Raw genomic sequence first — 22,261 nt, 5'->3', positions numbered from 1 at the left:
TTAAGACATTTTCAGGTTAAGGAAATATAAGAGGACTTGTCATCAACAAACCTAACCTAAAAAAAATGCTTAAAGTTCTCTAAACAGAAAGGGAACAATAAAGGAAGGAATGTTGGAAATCAGGAGGAAACAACACAACAAGCAAAACTATGGAAAATACAACATATTTTCCTTCTCCTTGTTTTGTAACTTGATAGTTGAATAAAAATTTACAACACTGATATTTAAATATATAGAGGAAATAATTAAGTGATTAAATTACCAATAGGAGAAGGCAAAGGGATCTCAAAGGATGTATTGTTTCTATACTTCACTTGAACTGGTAAAGTGAGGGCACCACTAGACGGTGATAATTGATTTAGAGAAACCACTAAAAAAGCTATGAAAAGATACATTCAAAATGGACAATCAAAATGGAATTCTAAAAAACATTCTACTGACCCATAGGAAGGTGGGGAACCATAAAACAAGATAAATGGATCACAGCGAGAAGCAGCAGAAATCAACTGTAAAGTGCAGATTTAAATTACAGCATATCAAAAATTGCATTAAGTATAATGGTCTAAACACAGTAATTAAAAGACTGAATTTGCAGAGGGGATTAAAAAACATGACCCGAATATATGCTATCTATAGGCAATTCACTGCAAATATTAAAAAAATAATAAAACACGTAAGCTGAAAGTACAAAGATAAAGATCTATCATGTAAACATTCATAAATAATAATGAAAGGCTATATTAATACAAGATAAAGTAGATTTCAAAGAACAGAAAATGATCGGACTGGGAGGGACATTCTATAAGAGTCAATCAACCAAGAAGACATAGCAATTCAAAATGTGTTTGCACCAAAAAATAGAGATGCAAAATATGTGAAGCAAAACTGGTATCACTGAAAGGAGAAATAGATCCACAAATAGACCTTATGACTTCAATAAACCCTTCACATCTGATAAAGCAACTTAAAACACAGTCAGCAAGAGTATAGGAGAACTCAACCTGATGAACTAATAAGATCTAAGCAACATTCATAGATGCTAAATCCAAAAACATATAAGTACATATACATTTAAAATGCACAAAAATATATAAACCCATTTCCCTCAAAATTATACACAAAAAACTCCTTAATATATTAGCAATTTCTTTAACAATATATAAAGTGAATTATCCAGCATGGGCAAGGGTGGATTATTGGAGGGATGCAAGGCTACTTCAACATGAAAATCAACCAATGTAATTAGGCACTTTGAAAGGTTAAAGAAGAAAAGTCACATGATCATATCAATCAATGCATGCCAAAATAATTTGACAATATTCAACAATCATGATTTAAAAAAATCTTGGTAAGTTATGAATAGAGAAAAACATCCTCACCTTGATAAAACTTATCCTCAAAAAACTACAGCTATCAGTATACTCAATGAGGAAAGATTTAATACTTTCCTCCTAGGACTGAGAACAATGCAAGGTGGCCCATTCACCCTAATTTTATTTAATATAACGCTGGAAGTTCTAGCAAGTGCAATGAGACAAGAAGAGAGATACACACAGAAAAAGAAGAAATGCAACCCTTGCCTTTTTGCAGAAGACAGAGTTGTTTCCATAGAAATTTCCATGGACTCTACAAAGAAAAAGTTCTATAAGCAATAAATGGCTTTGCAAAATTTGAAGGATAAAAAATCAGTATACAAAATCATTTGTATTTCGATGAAAACATGAACACAGAAATTTTAAGTATACTATCAGTCACTATTCTTCAAAAATGAGAAACTTTATTGTAATTCTAAGAAACAAAAAATTTGTAGAAATCTTGTACCGATCTTGGATTCTGAGAACTTACAACGTAGATGAAAGTAATAAAAAAAAAAGGTGGATCTAAATAAATGGAGAGATGCAATATATTCGTGAGTTGGAAAACTCAGTATTTTAAGAAGTCAATTCTCTTTAAATTGATGTATGTATTTAATATAATTCCCATCAAAAGCCCAACAAGGCTTTTTGTAGAAACAGAAAAAATTATGCCAAAATGTGTAGGGAAAAGCTAAGGAGCATGCGTACCTAAAACACTTTTAAGTAAGAGAATAAAGTGGGAGAAATAAGGACACAAGATTGTGAAAATCAAAATCAGAGGGTTCAAAGCTGAGTGGTTTTGGTAGAAGGATAGACGCAGATCAAGAAAACACGGTAGGCGTGGTTGGCGGCATTTTGGATGTCCATCACGCAGCCCCGCACAGCCTTCCTGCATTACTCACCGCGACCAGAGAGGGCGCTAAAGGAGCCGGCCCTGAGGTGAGAAGCGGATTCCCCCGCCAGCCGGAAGTCCGCGGTGGGCGTGTCGGGGGCGTGGTCGGCGCTTGGAGGCGGGGCCGCAGCGGCCAGCCCCTCCCCCAGGGCCCTCAGAGCCGGCGGCGGCGGCGACCGTTGGGCGTCAGCGGACTTGGCAGCGGGGACGTTGGCGGCAGCGGCCCCTCACAGCCTGGACCCTGGTGAGGGCGCCGACCCCGGTCGTGTGTGGCAGGCGACAGTCGCGGGCGCTGAGCAGGGACCAGACTCCGCTCGCGCTCCTCGTCCTGAACGCGCTGACTGACGAAGGTGTCGCCGCCCCGCGTGCCCCCTGAGGAGGATGTGGAGGTTTGTCCTCAGGGACCGAGGGCTCCAGGCCCGGCCGAGGGGGCACAGGGCGGGGCTCAGGGCGTCCGAGTGGCTCCTGAGCCCGGAGTCAGTGGGTTTGGCTCATTTAACTTGAGGCTTTGGGAAGCACGAGGGTAAAATAGGGCGAATTGTGCAGGATTTCAACTCTAAACAGCCTCGTCATTTAGGTCTTTTGGGTAATATTGAAATTTCAAAAACTGCAGAAAGTAGTTTGTCAACGGCTTTATCATCGATTGATGTGATAGCGGTCACGGAAAATCACTGTTTTGCAGTTGCATTTCCTGTCGGTGTCATTTGGGGCAGTTTTGAGAGAAAACTACAAACCGTAGATGTGGTGGTTGAGAGGGTGGAACTGAAGGGCGGATGTCACTGACGTGAGAAGCTGGAGCAGGCGGATCAAGGGTCAGAGAGCGGACCCGCGGGTCCCAGGGCCTGAGGGGGGTGCTGGGCGTTCATGTTCAATGGGAACAGGGTTTGTATGAGATGGGGAGTGTTCTGGAAAAGGGTAGTGGCCATGGCTGCACAGCATTGCGGATGGACTTAATGCCGCTGCGTGCACACGTAAAGACGGTCGGAACGGTCAATTTTGGGTTATATATATTTTACCATAATGAAAACATGATTAGGAGTGGAGAGCCGTGATCTTTGTGCCAGCTTGTCCTCAAAATGCTCCTTCCCGCTTTCCTGCGATCATTTGGGGCAGAGGGGATCTCCTTTCTAGATCCATTATGCCTCCCAGGAAGTTTATCGTGGAGATTTAAACAGTGTAATTTCTTTTAGGTCTTGAAAAGTTTGCAGAGAAATTGGCTTTGGGGGAAAAAGGATTCCATCCTAACTCATTATGGGTTTTCACCCCCAGATACAGCGAATGTCCCCAGAGAGTGGGCTTCAGTTATCAGCGTCCACGCCTCCCAGAGGTGTTTTCACTGTGTTGTTGGAATTGTTATGTGTGGTGTTTTCTATGTAAAGAGCTGAGAATTCTCAAGGTACAGGGTGAGGGGAAAGACTGTTTTGTCATAACTACATTCTCCCCAGTGAGTTATATTCTTACATGGTCTTGTGCCCTGTTGTAGATACTGATGTGCTGGTAAGGAAACAGTTTGTAATTTTTCCAAAAACAATCAGGCAGAAAAAGCGGTTTTCCCACCTGTGCAGTAAGGTTTTAAGAGAGACAAATTCCTGATACTATGGGATGTCAGAAAATTATGAAAATATAAAGAAACTTTTTCTTTTAAGCAGTTTGATTTTCATCATTTGAATTGTTTTATTGAGGTCACATCGGTTTGTAAGGTTGTGTAATCTCAGGTGTATGTCATTATATTTCTGCATCTATGTAGACTGCATCATGTTCATCACCAAAGTCTAGGTGCCATCTGTCATCACACATACGCCCCTTAACCCCTTTCACCCTCCCCTACTCCCTTCCCCTCTGTTAACCTGGGTTCTGGTCTCTGTATCGATGTGTTTGTGTATCTTCTTCATATGGATGGAATCATAAGATATTTGTCTTTCTCTGGCTGACTTATGTTAATTAGCGTTATACCCTCGAGGTCCATTCATGTTGTCATAACTGGCATAGCTTCATCTTTTCTGTGGCTGAGTAGTATTACATTGTATATATATACACACCACATCTTTATTCATCTATTGAAGGGCACTGAGCATGCCTCCGAGTCTTGGCTGTCGTGAATAATGCTGCAATGAACATAGGGGTGCATATATTTTTTGCATTAGTGTTTTCATGTTCTTTGGATAAATACCCAGAACTTGAATAGCTGGGTCATAGGTTACTTCAAGTCTTAGTTTTTTGAGGAATCTCCATCCCGTTTTCCAAAATGGCTGTGGCAGTTACCATCACACCAGCAGCGTATGAGGGTTCTCCTTTCTCCACATCCTATCCCACACTTGTATTTCTTGTATTTTTGATTAGCCATTCTGATGGGTGTGAGGCGATACCTCAGTGTAGTTTTGAGTTGCATTTCCCTAATTAGTGATGTTGAACATTTCATGTGCCTGTTGGCCATCCATATATCTTCTGGGAAACTGTCTGTTCAAATCCTCTGCCCATTATTTAATTGGGTGTTGGGTTTTGCCGTTGATGTCGTTGAGTTGTATGAATTCTTTATATATTTGGGATATTAACCCCTTATCAAATATATGATTTGCAAGTATCTTCTCCCAATTGTTAGGTTGTCTTTACATTTTGTTGGTGGTTTCCTTTGCTGTGAAAAGCTTTTTAGTCTGATGTAGGCCTGTGTGTTTATTTTTTCTGTTGTTTCTCTTGCTTATGGGGACAAGGTATTCAAAAAGATACTAAGGCCGATGTCTGAGTGTACTGCCTATGTTTCCTTCTAGGAGTTTCATGGTTTGAGATCTTACATTCAAGTCTTTAATCCATTTTGAGTTAATTTTTGTGTACGGTGTAAGATAATGGTCTATTTTTATTCTTTTGCATGTGACTGTCCAGTTTTCCTAACACCATTTATTGAAGACTTTCCTTTCTCCCTTGTATGTTTTTGGCTCCTTTGTCGAAAATTAGCGGCCCGTCGACGTGTGGTTTATTTCTGGGTTCTGAATTCTGTTCTATTGATCTGTATGTCTGTTTTTCTGCAAGTAACATGCTGTTTTGATTACTGTAGCTTTGTAGTATATTTGAATTCAGGAAGTGTGATACCTCCAGCTTTGTTGTTTTTTTCTCAGGATTGCTTTGGCTCTTTGGGGTCTTGTGTTGTTGCATGTAAATTTTAGTATTCTTTGTTCTATTTTTGTGAAAAATGTCATTGGGATTCTGTTTGGGATTGCACTGATTCTGCAGATGGCCTTAGGTAATATAGACATTAACTATGTTTATTCTTTCCATCCATGAGCACAGAAAATCTTTCCATTTCTTTTTGTCTTCTTCAATTTCTTTCAATACTCTTTTACAGTTTTCAGTGTATAGATCTGTCACCCCCTTGGTTAAATTTATTCCTGGGTATTTTATTCTCTGTTTGGTGATTATAAATGAGTTTTTATTTTTGATTTCTCTTTCTGCTAGTTCCTTGTTAGTTATAGAAATGCAACTGATTTTCTTATGTTGATTGTGTACCCTGAAACTTTACTGTATTTGTTAATTATTGCTAAGTTTTTAGGTGGATTCTTTAGGGTTTTCTACATATAGAATCATGCCATCCACAAATAGTGACAGATTTACTTCTTCCTTTCCAATTAGTTCCCTTTTATTTCTTTTTATTGCCTAAATACTCTGGGTAGGACTTCTAATACTGCATTGAATATAGTGGTGAGAATGGGCATCCTTGTCTGGTTCTTGTTCTTAGAGGTATAGCTTTCGGTTTTTCTCCACTGAGTATATTTCTTGTGGGTTTGTCATATATGTCCTTTGTTATGTATGGATGCTGTATCTTGTCAAATGCTTTCTCTGCATCTATTGAGATGATCATGTGATTTTTATTCCTCATATTGTTAATGTGGTGTATCACATTGATTGATTTGTGGATGTTAAACCATCCGTGTATCCCTGGGATAAATCCTACTTGATCATGGTGGATGATCTTTTTAATGTATTGTTGTATGTGATTTGCTAGTATTTTGTTGAGGATTTTTGGATCAATGTTCATCAGTGATAGTGGCCTGTAATTTTCTTGTTTTGTGTTGTCCTTGTCTGGTCTTGGTAGCAGGGTAATGTTGGCCTCATAGAATGAGTTAGGAAGTTTCCCCTCCTCTTCAATTTTTTGGAATAGTTTGAGAAGACTTTGTTTTAAATCTTCTTTAATGTTTGGTATAATTCTCCAGAGAAACCGTCTGGTCTTGACTTTTGATTTTTGGGAGGTTTCTGATTACTGTTTCTATCCCTTTACTTATGATTGGTCTATTCAGATTCACTATGTCTTCTTGATTCAGTTTTGGGAAGTTGTATGAGACTAAGAAATTACCTGTTCTTCCAGGTTATCCAATTCATTGGCATGTAGTTTTTCATAGTATTCTCTTATAATCCTTTGTATTTCTGTGGTATCTGCTATATTTTTTCCCCATTCATTTTAAGTTTTATTTATTAGTGCCTTCTCTCTTCTTTTCTTAGTGAATCTAGCTAAGGATTTATCAATTTTATCTTCTCAAAGAACCAGCTCTTAGTTTCATTGATCTTTTCTATTTTTTTTTTTTTTTAGTCTCTATTTCATTTATTTCTGCTCTAATTTTTACTATTTTCCCCCTTATGCTCACTTTGGGCTTTGTTTGTTCTTCTTTTTCTAGTTCTGTTAGGTGTAGTTTAAGATTACTTATTTGAGAATTTTTGTTTGTTTGTTGAGGTGGACCTGTACTGCTATAAATTTCCCTCTTAGCACTGCTTCTGCTGCATCCTGTAAGAGTTGGTATGTTGTGTTTTCATTTTCATTTGTCTCCAGGTATTTTTTGATTTCTCCTTTGATTTCTTCATTGATCCAATGGTTGTTCAGTAGTTTTTAAATGTTTTTAAATCTCCCCATAGTTGTGCCTTTCCCAACTTTTCTCTTGTTAGTTGATTTCTAGTTTCATAGCATTGTGGTCAGAAAAAGTGCTTGATATGATTTCAGTCTTCTTAAATTTATTGAGTCTTGATTTCTTTCCAAATATATTGTCTATCTTTGAGAATGTTCCATGTGCACTTACTTGAACACGCTGCTGTTTTGGATGGAATGTTCTCTATATATCTATTAAGTTCATCTGGTCTAGTGTTTCTTTTTCTTTTTCTTTTTTTTGAGGATGATTAGCCCTGAGCTAACATCATTCTCTTCTACCACTGGCAGCTCCCTGCTGAGCCTGGTGGGGTCGGGAGGGCTGATGATTAAACAAGAGGGATTAGTAAACACAGAGACCTAGAGCTGGTGTTAATTGGGGGGATAAGGATCTGGTCATGGAAAATAAATGGGGAGTCCCCATCAAGGGAGATAAAACAATCCTCTTCTATCTAGGGCCAGAGTGTGGTTCCAGTGGGAAGAGGAGAGAGAGGGAGAGGAGGAGAGAGCAAGAGAAAGAGAGATGGAATGAGAAAGAGAGTGAGAGACAAAGGGAGAGAGAGAGAGAGCAGGAGGTGCTCTGAGTGCAGACCAGAAAATGAACTCCTGAGGAAGGAGACTGAACTCCCCCATACAGAACAGTCAGGACACAGTGCACTCAGAAAACCGTAAAGGGGCTTCAACACTTTTGCGTAAATTTTGTTGAAATATACATGTAGCAGCCAAGTGGACACAGGCTCTGGCAGCATTGTAGACCTCTAGAATCCTGTGTCTGCAAGGTCTAGTTCTCCAAAAACTAGGACATAATAGGAAGTTTTATTTCTAGTCACTTTCCTTGCAATGAAATACCTGCCAACATGGTAATGCCAAACAGGCCGAGCCAGATATGTGTCATATGTGGTTGTAATAAAAATGAGAGAACAGATGAGAAATCCTCTGAGTGATTAGTTCACATGCATCAACTGACTGCAGGTTACTACATTGGAGAGGGATCAGTAAAGGGGCCTGTACACCTACCACAGTGAAAACAGACACCATTGTTGAAGGGACACTTTGTAGTGGTCTAAGTACGTTAAATAGGTATATTCAGCCTTTTCTGATTTCCCTAGATCTGAGATCACCAGATGTCACCATTGAATGAAGACCCACGATTCTTCAGTTACCTGGAACATATGTGGACTTGGTCTTCCTGCTCCTCAAGGTCAGTATGTTTTCCTACAAATAAATTCAGACACGTCTAGTCACATTTAAGCAGATCCCCCTTTGTACATTAATAATCCAGTGTCCAACCCTAGCATAGGGACACACCTATCCTCAGTGTGAGAATAGATTTAGTGAGAAGAATATTTCAGGAGGCCTCAGATACTGTATTGTGATGACTGGCTTGATTTCCTATCCTGAGCTATTGGGCAGAATTTACCTTATCTAGGAGATAATCATCACCATATCCTCTGTCTGGAGTCTGTGCAAACACTTAAAAATATAACATTCTCTTACAGATTCTGGGAAACCATCCCACCTGCATTCTAAAAGAACTAAAACAATATCCAGCCTTCTCTCATCAGATACCCTGGTTGTCGATGGTTTAGAGGAATTTATACACTGAGCCTGGACAGATGGAATGAACCTGTGAGCCCTCAAATGAAAATGAATCTTTGCTGCTACACAGAAACATTGGCCATTCATGCTGTACCTCTAGAGCGGAACAGACTTCTAGTTCCTCGAAGGAGAAAGTGGTGGCACTCCCATAAGGACAATAGGGGTTGGACAGGCTGGGAAGATCTGAAGAAGTCAAATAGTATTCATCCAGTGGATCCTGTGGTATGTCATGCTCTACGTTCTCTGGCTGCTCCCCGCAGAGCCTGGTGGCTTAGAGAGGACTAATGATTAATCCAAGAGGGATCAGATATCATAGAGTCTTATTTGGTTTTGATGAAAGGCATAGGGAGTGCTCAAGAAAGCACAGAGGCTGACCTATTAAAGAGGGGAAAACTCCTCTATTTTTTGTGGGACAGAGTGCATTTGTCACAAGGGCAGGATATAGAAAGGACAGTAGGTGCTCAGTACAGTGTCCAAACGACAGGCTGATGAGGAATGAGGCTGAATTATCTCTGTACCATTCAGTTGTGACTCACAATATACAGAGTCATGTAACAGTGGCTTTCCCTCTTTCATTTAATTTGCATTGAATTTTACGTGTAGTGGCCAAGTGCATACAGCTTTTGGGGCACTCTAGTATCCCAGAAATCTCATGCTATCAAGGCCCGTTTCTCTCAATATTGTGGTGTGATATAATAATATTTTTGTCTCCTTAAATTTATTGCTATGAAATTCATGCAAATGCTAGCACATCTCACTCTGTAAACCACACAGAAGAGAACACGTGAGTGGAGAAAATCCCTGTGACTTCTTAGTTCACCCAGGTCAACTGGCTATGGGTTACAAAACTTGGGTAGTTAATGAGTGGGAACAATACAAGTACCACAATGAAACAGAAAACATTATGAAAAAGGGTAATTGATGGTTGGCAGAATGGATGATATATATTCAGCACTTTCTGCTTTTCCCTGAATCTGAGGTCCGCAGATATCACCATTGAATTAACAGCCCACAGTTACTCAGTTGACCCTTGTCCTTTCCCCTCCTCATGATCATTTTGGTTTTCTGCAAATAAATTAAGAGAAGGATGGTTACATTCAGCAGGCCCCCTTTCACAAATGCCTGATCCTGTGTCCAATTCTAGCGCAGGGACATAAATATATGCAATGTAATAACAGGCTGTTGTGAACGAAATATTCCAGGAAGTATTAGGTAAGGCCTTGTAAGAAGTCACCAGTTGGCTCTCTTGAGCCATTGGACAAATCTGTCTGGTATGAGAGGTCATCGTCAGAGTATCCTATGTCCTGAGTCTGTGCAAATGCTTAAACATATCCTTTTCTTCAGAAATCCTAGGGAACTACCTAGCAGCTTCCTAGAGGTTTGCCTCAATATTCATGCTTTTTCTATCTGAAAAGCTGTTAATGGTTTAGCAGAACTATACATTGAGATTAGACTGATGAGTGGAATCTACACACCGTCAAATCAAAAGAATCTTCAATGCTGTAGAGAAACAGTGGCCATTCATCGGGTAGGGAAGTTCCAGTGCCCTGCCTTGTTCAGGGAAACATACAAAGTAAGCCAGTGGCGCTTAGGCTCTGCTACTCATATGACTCCTGAGATGAGATAAGACAAGACAAATCAAAGGAGATAGACTCTGGGTTGAGAGAAGTGAACCAGGCTACTGGCATCTCCAAAGATATAGCTAATGCTGCCAACAGCCTTGGTCAGGCATAAAAACTCAAGGGACATTGCTCAAGGATAAAAATTAGAGCATTGCATGCAAGATAAGAGATTTATTCAAAATTAGGAGGCCTGAAAGTCACCTTCTATGCACAAGCTATAGAGGTACAGGTGTCTGGCAGGACCCCCTTGGGTCCAGTGAGAGGCCAGTGGGACAAACATGATAGAGTTGTGGTCTTAGACTAAGAATTGAGCAAATTTCACTGATTTGTGAACTGCCTTATTTCAAAGTCAATCCTATAGCCTTTGCAACCAGTATGTAAGTATAGGGTCTGCCTATGGAGATTAAATCTCACCATCTAGACAGGCTGTGGGGAACAAAGAATATGGAAGCTACCTGGGAGATGAGTTGGAGTTTCATCCCCATTAGGATGATAGTGTTCACTGCCTACATCCAGAGCAGAGCCAACTTCCTGTTCATCAGATGTCAGTTTGCCATCATTGTAAGGCTGGTCCCAGTCAGACCCTTCTTAGCAAATTGAAGAGGGCAAAGCACATTCATCCTGAGTCCTGCAGGACTTCTTTCTTTTCAAATTTCTGCAGCTCCGTGCTATGCCAGGTGGAAGAGGGTAACAGAAGATTAAACTAAGAGGATCAGACACCATGGCGTCCTAGCTGGTTATGATGGCAGGTTTAGAAAGCGGCCACAGAAGCAAAGAGGCAGTCAGCTTGAGAGGAAAACACTATTCTCCTGTATGAGGAGCAACGTGTGGCTGCCGAGATTTAACAAAGAGTGAAAGAGGGAGGGGGAAAGAGAGGGCGAGAGCAGCAGATGCTCAGGGCATTGCCACATCACCAGCCAAGGATGGAGGTGGCTGAACGCTCCCTGTGGGCCACAGCCATGACTCCCAGCCCACACAGAGGACTAAAACAGTGGCTTCAACCATTTTGAGTACATTGTACAGAATTTTATAGGCGGTGTTGAAGTGAATATAGCCCTTGCTGTGTTATAGACTCTCAGATACTCTGCTTTCAAGGACCGTTTTCTCAATGCTTTGATATAAACTGAATTTGTTTCAGTTTCTTCTCATATATCCAAATGTTGGCAACATGCTGGCACCAAACAGGCACACAGTAGATATGCAGCCCACCCTGGTTTCAACCACAGAGGAGAGAACAGCTGATTGCAGGAACCCCTGAGTTTGGTTAGTTCATCTTGGGAAACTGACTCCAGCTTACTAACCTGAGAGGGATTAAGAAATGGAAACTCACACAGCTATCACAATGCCCTCATTACTGTTCCTTCTGAGACCCTCTCCATATTCTGCCCACCCATGACTGGCTCCTGATGATTCAGTGTTACCTGGGGGTGAGTGTTTCTTATGCTTATTCATCTTCCTCGTCTTCATGATTTTCTGCAAAGAAATTCAGAAACATCCCATCAGCTATTTCCCACTTCACACTCTGCACACACCGTGGCTTCAATGGCCATAGAGACATAAATATCTGTGTATGAGTTAGTATTGTACTGAAGTTCTAAAGCACTGACTTTAAGAACTGCCCTAGCAGGGATTTCTGATCCATCAGGCAGTGTGTCTCTCATCTGGCAGATAAACATCCTGGCACGCTCTGCCTGAAACTGGCAAAAATTTAAATTGTCTCTTGTTCTGCATATCACTGGATACTTGTCCAGCACCCATCTCAACTTCTACACTTGTATCCTGCACACTGCCACAAATCCTGCCATAGGCACACGCTCCACGTCCCTTTGTTACTGGGCACAAACATAGGCTCTTTAGCTCCCACACAAGAGGGGCCAAATAAAAACTGGAACAACAGGCTTATGGCAAGAAAAGGGTTTTTATGTCGGGTGATTGGCATCATCCTGGAAGACGAGAGTGAGCCCTCAAATTCATCTCGTCTTCCCAAAAGATGGGAGGCAACGAGTTTTAAAGGTTGCAAGGAATGCAGCTGCTTGTAGAGAGGGGGAGCCTGTCACCTTGCTGGTTGGCGCTTTCCCACCAGCCTGCCTTTGGCCTTGCGAGGTTGTTTGCAGGAAGGGGGATGAGGATATAAGAGAATCTGCAGGTGGCTGTCCTTGGTTGTCTGCTTCCGTGGTGGATGGTGGATTTTGGTGCCAGGAAGCCAGGCAGTAAGCAGGGAAAGGGGATGAGTGCTTTAATTTTACCTCCATATATGCTGGGTTTAATGGAGGGGAGCCAATATCAGGGCTGGTATCACCTTCGCTCTCACATCGAAGCTCCTCCTTGCTCTAAGGAGAGGAAAAACAACCCTGTCCCAGTGCCTCCATGGGGATTTCATAGGCCCTCCAGGTTGGCTTCTGAATGTTATTGAGGGGGATTCTCTGTAGGGAAAGTTTCTAGTCTAACCAACTTTTCCACCTCTGAGTTCTACTAAATCAAATACCTTATCCAACACCACACAGGGAGGGGCTTTCTTTTTTCTGAAGTGTGGTTGTAAATATTCCCACATCACAGCTACCATCAACAGATTATCGGGTCCATTTGCAGATGAGAAAAATATCAAGGAATAAAAATCAATCACTCGCCCACTTTAGTCAAGACAGCCATCAGGCTGGAGCCTAGGAACTTCCACGTTTAGCCCAGGGCTCTTTGCAGTCTAACAAACTGCCTCCTGTCACCTCCTCCATTCTGTGCTCTAACACTGGGTGAATGCTGCCTCCTGCCCCAAAGGCCATGGTCCCTCAGGGAGGAAGCAGACATTTGGAACATTATGACCTCCACCCTGTGCATTTCTCCTCTCTGTTCCCACTCAGCCAGTCCTGGTCCTGTCGTGGCCCCAAGTGTGATGCAGAAACCAGGACAGCTGGTAAAAACATTATGAGTGGAGGTGTGGAGTCTCTTGTGAGCCAGGGATCTTGGAGAGGCTCAGGGCAATCAGGGCCTGTGGCCACCTTACCTGGGCTAAGCTTGCAGATGATGCTCTCTGCCAGCGTGTGTCCCTCAGCTAGTTGCTCTCGGAAGCTTTGACTCTGGTGTTTGTCAAGGTCATTGTCCGTGAGGAGGTCCTTGATATGCTGATTGAGTAGGACCCAGATGTCTCTCCCTTCCTGTAATCTCTTCCATAACCAGATCAGCTGTTGTTCCTGATCTTTAATTAGAATATTGTATTCCCTAAGGTGGGATAGTAGAGAAAATTTAAGAGGGAGAAGTGATGAGTGATAGATTCTAAAGATTTTCAAAAATATTTCTGTGAGAATTTCCCCAAAGAGCGCTTGAAGCAGAATTCTGGCACAAGTGTGGTGACGTGCCTGTGGCAGAGAGAGAGGAAAAGGTAAAACAAGGGCTCCCTCTGTATCAGAGAGTGTTCCTGCAAGATCCTTTGCCTTCCCATTCATTGTTTTCTTCTGTAAACCAAACCAGGTGTCCTCCTAAACCTGCTTCAAATAGATAGCCCTCAGTTCCTCACTTCAGCCATGTCCATTTCCACGTAAAAATACAAAACTCAGAGTGCCATACGAAGTGAACGAATAATTAATTAAGTATTTTCTGTCCTGACTCTCTCAATGTTCTTCTTGCTGCATCACTGTTCTGTCAGCTTCTCTTCCCTTTGAGTGAACATTTGCTTTCAGTTCTCTTGGTTATACACTTAGGGGTGGAACTGAGGTCATATGTATCTCTGTGTTTCACTTTTTCAGGAACTGCCAAACTATTTTCCAAAGCAAAGCAATGGCACCATTTCATACACCCACTAGCAATGTTCAAGAATTCCCATTGCTCCACAACCTCCCCAACACATGTTATTGTCTTTTAGCTTTTTAAGTCATACTTGCTGCTGTGAAGGGATATCTCATTATGCTGAGGATTACATTTTCCTTATGACTAATGATATTGAGCATCTTTTCAGGTGTTCATGGTTTCATTTGTGCATATTGTTTAGAGAAATGTCTATAAACCATTTTTAAATTGGGTTCTCTTTTTCTTGCCTGGTTGTGAGAATTCTTTATGTATTCTTGATACCAGACCATCATCAGATATGCAGTTTGCAAATATTTCTCCCATTCTGTGGATTGTCTTTTCACTTCCTTGATAGTGTTCTTTGCAACACAAAAGTTTTTAATTTTGATGAATCCAGTTTTCCTATTTATTCTTGGGTGGCTTGTGCATATTTAAGAAAGCAGTCTAACCCAAAGTCTGGAATATTTACACCTATGTATTCCTGAAAACGTTGCTTTTTGAATGAGAGCTTTCCTGGGTTTGGGGGAGGGGGGCATTTTTTAATTCTCTCTCCTGTCCATTGATTGATATTTCTCTCAATTGATATTCATTGTCTGTTGCCCCCTCCTATGGAGCGTCTAATGGCCTGTAACAGAGATTTGGGAAGTGGTATCTATTAACATTCTGGCTTTGATTCAGGTGAGAGTCCAGGTCATGTGGTTGAGCTTCTCTTAACCCCACCAGTTTCACAAATTGCTCAGGGACTTTTGACCCATCGTTTTATTGTGTTGATCATCTTATCAGACTGCATGCTATATATGTATATTCTAGAGAAAAATCCTTTGTTGGAGGCAAAAATAATATGATCCCCTATACTGTTATTTCTCTTTAGGTTTCCCTAAAGGTATAATTTTTGAAGATAAAGATGCAGAAAGATAAAGATAGATTTATTTTCAGGTCTTAAGAAATCATTCATTGCCTACTTTAAGCTTGCAAAAATATTTTCCTGGGGAGTTTTATAGTTCTAACTTTTACACATATGTCTATGATCCATTTTTAGTTAAATTTTGTATAATGTGCAGGAAGGCTGATATTTTCTAATATGGATATCTACTTTTCCATCACATTTGCTGAAAAGAATGAATTTTGTCCACTGAATTGCCTTGGAAACTCTGTTGAAAATCAATTGACCCTATGTGTAAGGGTCTATTTCTGGCCTCCCTCTTCTCTTCCATTGATTTATATTTTTCCCTTTTGAACAATACCCCATGATGTTGATTTCTGTAACTGTATAGTAATTCTGTAAATAGGTAGTCTCACTCATTCACCTTTATTCCTTTCTTATAAAAGTGTTTTTACTATACTTGATCACTTACATTTCCATGTAAATTGAAGAATCAGTTTGTGACCTTCCACCAAAATGCCTGCTGGGGTTTTGATTGGGGTTACATTGGATTTGTAGATAAATTTGAGGAGAACTGACATTTAACCATATTGATTCTACCAATCCATGACGAGGTTTATCTCACCACTAATTTAATTTTTTAAAAATTTCTCAAAGCGATGTTTTGTTGTTTTTAGTGTATTGGTCTTACACATACACATATTTTGTTAAATTTATCCCTAAGCATATAAAGATTTTAGATGCTATTTTAAATGAAATTGTATTTTGTGTTTCATTTTTCAAATACTCATTGCTAATATACAGAAATAGCACAGGTTATTTTTATTGATCTCATATTCTGCAACATTGCCAAACTCATTTATTAGTTTTAGTGGATATTTTTGTAGATTCCTTGGTATTGTTTACATACACAATCATGTCAGCTGTGAATAAAGATAGTTTCTATTCTTTCCAAACTGTATGCTTTTATTTATTTTTCTTGCTTTATTGCACTGGTTAAGATCTCCAGTATAATGCTGAATTGAAGAAGTGACAGCCGACTTTGCTTTTTCTCTGTCTTAACAGAAAAACATTCAGTCTTTAACCATTGAGAATAACCTTACCAGTGTTTTTTTCAAGTATACCTTTCATTAGGTCAAATGTGCTGACTTCTATTTTTATCACATTGGAGTGTTTTGTTTTTGGTCATGAAAAAGGTTTTTAGTTTTTTCAAATGCTTTTTCTGAATATATCAAGATAATCATATAGTTTTTCTCTTGTCCTGATAATATGGTTGATTTTTTTAATATAAAAATATTTATTGAATTTCAGGCTGTGAAAGTTATTTTTAATGTTTTAAGCTATTTTGACAGCAAGATTGAGATATAATTTACATGGAATAAAGTGCATGTAATTAGATGTACAACTTAATAAGTTTGTTCATATATATACATCCATAATCAAGATAGTGAATATATCGATGAACTCCCAAATTTCCCTGTGTTCCTAATAATTCCTTCTTCACAATCCCATCCCAGAAAACCACTCATTGGTTTTCTGTCACAAGATTAATTTGCATTTTCTAAGGTTTGATATAAATGGAATCATATACTATGTGCATTATTTTGTTTTGACATTTTTTACTCAGAATAATTATTTTGAGGTTGACTCATGTTGTTCTGTGTATCCAGAATTCGTATCACTAAACTGAGCAGTATTTTATGAGATAAATACTCCTCAATTTGTTTTATTCGTTCACTTGTTGATGGATTTGCATGGTCTTCTGACATTAAAAATAAAGCTTCTATCAACATTTTTGTGTGGATACATCCTTTCTTTTCACTTGGGTGGAATGGTGGTAACATATGGTAGCTATAGGTTTGATATTTTTAAAACTTTCAAACTGTTTTCTTAAGTAGTTGTACAATCTCACACTCACATCAGCAGTGTATGAGAGCTCTAGTTCCTACACATCTTTCCCAATACTTGGAATGGAGGTTCTTTTAATTGTAGCCATTTTTATTGGTATGCAGTGGTTTAAATTTGCATTTTCCTAATGATTAATTATTTGGAGCATCTTCTCATGTACTTATGTGCCTTCCATATATATTCCTTTGCTGAAGTATCTTTACAAATAATTTATGCATTTTGTGTGTGTGTGTGAAGAAGATTGGCTCTGAGCTAAAATCTGCTGCCAAAAATCCTCTTTTTGCTGGAGGAAGATTGTTGCTGAACTAACATCAGTGCCAGTCTTCCTCTGTTTTATGTGGGATGCCACCCCAGTGTGGCTTGATGAGTGGTGCCAGGCCTGTGCCTGGGATCTGAACCTGGGAACCCTGGGCCACTGAAGCGGAGTGCATGAACCTAACCACTATGCCACCAGGCTGGCCCCCGTTTGTCCATTTTTAAAATGGGTTGTTGGTCTTCTGATTATTGAGTTTTGAGAATTCTTTTATTGTTCTAGCTAGAAGTCCTTTATCAGATATGTAATTTACAAATATTTTCTCCCTCAGTGTGACTTGCCGTTTTATTCTCCTACCAATGTCTTTTGAAGAGCAAAAGTTTTTAATTTTCATCAAGTCCAAATTATCAATTTTTTTATTAATTATGATTTTGGCATCATATCTAAGAAATCATTGTCTAACTCAAGGTTATAACAATGTTTCTACTATATTTTCTTCTAGAAGTTTTAAAGTTTTAAGATTTACATTGAGGCCTATAATCCATTCTAGGTTAATTTTTGTATATGGTGTGAGGTATGGATCCAATTTTATGTATTTATTTATTTTCATAGCATATGGATATCTCATATCCATATTCATTTGTTGAAAAGATTATCCTTTACCTCTTGTGGAAAGATTATACTTTCTACAATGCTTTGCTTTTCACATTTGTCAAAAATCTGTTCTCCATATAGGTTTCAGTTAATTTTTGGACTCTATATTCTGTTTCATTGATCTGTATATCTGTCATAGCCAATACCAATCTGTTTTGATTACCACAACTTTACAATAGATCTTCAATTCATGTAGAGCTAGCCATCAAACTTTATTCTTCCTTTTACAGGTGTTTTGGCTATGCTTGGTCATTTGCATTTTCATATTAATTTTTGAATCAACTGGTCACTTTCTACCAAAGACACTTGCTGGTATTTTGAGAGGGATTGCATTGAATCTTTACATCGGACTGGGAGAAATTGACATCTGAACAATATTGAGTCTCCTGACCCTTGAACAAAAAATTTCTCTCCATTTTCTAGGTCTTCATTAATTTCTCTGTGAAATATTTTGTAATTTTAAGTCAGATTTATCCCTAAATATTTCATATGTTTGATGCTAAATTACATTGCTTTTTACATTTTAATTAAGCATTACAATCACATAAAACACAATTGATTTTTGTATACTGATCTTGTATCCTGCTACACACAAATGCTTTTCAGGTTCAAGCTAGATATGGCAATGATCATATGTTTGGGGACTTGTGTATTTGCTTGGTGAGAAGAATTTTATTCCATTCACTGGGAGCTTTATTATGAGCTCGTGGAAGAGGAATAACTCAGCCCATATCAAGTCCTGTGTCTGGCAGAGATTGTACAGGGGCTCTTGTGGACCAATGCTTGTGAAATGTTGTGTCTGTTCTTTAATAAGCTTTCCTCTTTTTTTTTTTGATGAAGATTAGCCCTGAGCTAACTACTGCCAGTCCTCCTCTTTTTTGCTGAGGAAGCCTGGCCCTGAGCTAACATCGTGCTCATCTTCCTCTACTTTATACATGGGACGCCTACCACAGCATGACGTGCCAAGCAGTGCCATGTCCGCACCCAGGATCCGAACCGGCGAACCCTGGGCTGCCGAGAAGCGAAACGTGCGAACTCAACCGCTGCGCCACCGGGCTGGTCCCTAAGCTTTCCTTAAGAGTAACCATTCAGTTGGTGAGGCTGCCAATTGATACTTGTTTTTAGCTGAAATAGTTGTAAGATGTGCAACAGTTGTAAGATTAAGGGGCCAATGTTCTCCTTTAGTTTTAAAGTTAGTCTTCAATAATCTATTCCAGCATTATGTACTGCCAGGAGTTTTCAAACGGTGTGCAATGATAGGTCCATCAAACATCATGAGTTCGTGCCCAGTTCTGGCTAATCTTACTTCAATGTGATCTATTATAAAATGATACCAAGAGCATTAACATAATTAATAATGGCAGGCTCAGGAGGTTTGGCTGTGTGACACTCAGTAGCTTTGGAGGCAGTGGCTCCTACTCCATACCTGAAGTAGGTGTCCACTCTGATCACTATTTAAGCATTGGGGCTCTGATTCTGCAGCAGAATCTGTAGTCCCTTGTTGTGTCAGCTTCATTCCCCACAAGGGAGAATGAATGGCCTTCAGTTTAAGTTATGTTATGGTTGGTGCATAGAATATTTAAGTCACCTCTTTAGTCACTGACTTTTACAACCAATCATGGAAAGCTTGCTCACCTGGATGACTCAGAAGGTCACATTTCCAGTGGGTCAGATGACATGTCTCAAAGAAACCAAGCATCCATTTGTCATTCTGTGTCTCTGCTAAAATTCACCCTTAATGGGCTAAAACATGGCTCACAAACGGTTTTAAATGTGTTTTATTTATGTCTGTCTAATGGTTTCTAAAGTCCAGTTCCTCAAATGACTTGACTTTATAGTCCAGTTTTTGTTTTCCAATGCTCTACCTCTTTAACAGGACACAGGAGTCAGTATAAATAGATTTATTACAATTAGTTTATAACCAAACAATCAATCATTATGTACCTTACATATAATCTATACATTGGTCGATTATCTCTTTCCTTCTTTTACCTGTTTCCTGTTGGATGCTGAGATGATGTAACATTACTTACTTGCCACTTCCACTGAGATTTCTAATTATAATTCTAATATCTGTTAAAAAACAGTTGTTTTGCCTTGTTCTTCATCAAAGACACCATAGGATATGTTTAAATCTGAATATTTGTGAGCATCATTAATAGTTAACATCTATGGTAGTCAATTATTTGCTTAGGTCAGAGACTAAAATTTGAAAATAAGAAGTTTGTTCTTTATTAATTTTTCTCTTTTCTTGAGTGTATCATTTCTATTTAAGGTGTGTGTGTGTGCTGTTGTACTGATCCCTGATCTCTCTTAGCAAAGTCATTGTTGGCCTAAGCCATTGTAGATAATCTGTGACAGAATGATTGCAGATCATGGGCTAAATAGTTAGTGTCGATTGAGTCTGAAATTTTGCTAAACATGGTTTTCCAGAATCGTGTAATGTTACTGTGAGCCAGCTCCTCTGCCACTTCAAAAGCCCCAAACCTTTTTCTCCACCACTTTGTGGACATTGTCACAAACCCAGTTCACCCTCTTCCTGTGTCACCTACCATAGGATATGTTTGTTTGCATGGCCCTAGAGGCAGAGCCATTTTCCAGCTTGTTTAAATGCATTAAGGGCCTCCTGTTTCTGTAAGACCAATGGAAGTAAGTGGTTGTCTGTTATTTGGCATTTGGGCCATCATTAGGGTCTGTTGGGGAATTTGTTTTCTCCAGAAGTCATTAGGTTCTGTTAAATGCAATCACTTTTCTCTTGCTACGCTATGCTTGATCCCACCCATGCATTATATTCCCTAAAACTTCATTTTCTTTGCAGGCCCTTGACCTTTTTCCTATGGATGGCCCACCCAGAGAGCACTCTTAAGTCTTTTCAAGTCCACCTCTCTGCTCCTTCTGTTGGTTTTGCTGTGATCAAAAAAATAATATGTGAGGGGCTGGCCCCGTGGCTGAGTAGGTAAGTTCACACGCTCCAATTTGGCCCAGGGTTTCGCTGGTTCAGATCCTGGGTGCGGACCTAGCACTGCTCATCAAGCCATGCTGAGGCGGCATCCCACGTAGCAGAGCCAGAAGGACCTACAACTACAGTATACAACTATGTACTGGGGTGCTTTGGGGAGAAGAAGAAGAAAAAAAGAAGATTGGCAACAGATGTTAGCTCAGGTGCCAATCTTTAGAAAAATAAAACATAAATAAATATAATGTCTGAAATGAAACACAAGAAAGGGTCCCATGCCAAGGATTTCTGACTTCAATTATGATGGCTGGGACACTTCCTGAAGGACATTCTTCAGATGCTTTTGACCTGAAACTTTGGGAAGTAGAAAGCCCAGCATGCTCAGCCAGCTGCCTTTCATCCTCTTCCTCCTTTCACCAGGATGAGCTTCCTGGTGTCTGTTATTGATGTTTCATCTACAGACAACCCAGGCTAAGCTGAGAAGGGTCATCGTTCAGCTCACTTCAGTAAGGATTTGTATACCCTCCCTCAGCATCCCCCAGTACAATTAGGACAATGCTTTACCCACAGGGGCTCAGTAAGCACACTCATTGAACTCAACTAATTTAGAATCCAGGTTCTCTCAGTAAGCAGATTTGTTCTAGTTTAGAGAATTGGATGGGTTAACAGAGGAGCAAAAGAGGGTGTTATTTATTCTCTTTCTAAGAGTACAATGTCATTGTGCTCATCAACCACGTGAGAATCAGAGAGCCAGGATGTTAGCCCCAGAGCCCCCTACTGTCTCGCCGTAAATTTAAAAGTCACTTTACTCTCTTCCTATCTTAGGTATTTCATCTGAAAATTGAGGATAAAATAAGTTCTAAAATTCTAGAAATGTGGCCAATATTGAAATTACTTCTCATGTGGAGGGAGTCTCTTGATGTCTGGAAAGCATGTAACCTATCAGAGAGAAGACAGATCATCGCTGATCATTGATGGCGAGGATGAACCTGTAAGACTTATTAAACTTGCCTCTGTGTTTCTCCGGGTGACCAGGAAATAGTAGCTATGATACCAGCAGTTTCCTCTGGAGACCTTGGTGGTGGCGCCTGCTTTGAGCCAACACAGAGCCCAGGTGTTGGCTATATCCTGAAAGGCTGAAATCTGGCTGAGGTCCAGGGTTGTTGGGCCAGGACAGGTCATCCATGTGTTGGGAAAAACCAGAAGGGGTCGACAACCATTGAGCTCATCCCTAGATGTCATGTGGCATTGGCCACTCCCTCCAATGACCCACCCCACTGCAATTCTCATGACTTCCTGGTTACTAGGCTGAGCGCTCTGTGAAAGGTGGACTATTTTATTCATCTCTGCACTCATGGCTCCTGGCACTGACCCGAACACTGAGGAAGCTCTCAGCAATGTTCCTTTGCTGACCAGATGAAAGTTATTGCAAATCTCCAACCATATCACTGTATTCCTA

General features: G+C 40.0%; 1 long non-coding RNA gene across 8 annotated transcripts in view; it reads right to left on the bottom strand.

The window, feature by feature from the left end:
- Nucleotides 1–2,645: 2,645 nt before the first annotated feature.
- LOC106848170 (uncharacterized) overlaps nt 2,646–22,261 on the bottom strand; it is a 39,059-nt gene continuing 19,443 nt past the window's right edge. For 3 of the 8 annotated variants that reach the window (XR_011505595.1, XR_011505593.1, XR_011505594.1), the window contains exon 5: nt 8,843–21,945. This is a non-coding gene — a long non-coding RNA (uncharacterized lncRNA). Of the gene's footprint in view, nt 7,473–8,313; nt 8,366–8,842; nt 21,946–22,261 lie in introns of those variants that run through there. The other 5 variants (XR_011505596.1, XR_011505599.1, XR_011505598.1 and 2 more) reach the window with 5 other exon arrangements.

The sequence above is a fragment of the Equus asinus genome, chromosome 8 (assembly GCF_041296235.1).
Source record: "Equus asinus isolate D_3611 breed Donkey chromosome 8, EquAss-T2T_v2, whole genome shotgun sequence".
NCBI classification, from domain to species: domain Eukaryota; kingdom Metazoa; phylum Chordata; class Mammalia; order Perissodactyla; family Equidae; genus Equus; species Equus asinus.
The sequence above is the reverse complement of the archived record's forward strand: the minus strand, read 5'-3'. Positions and strand labels throughout refer to the sequence as shown.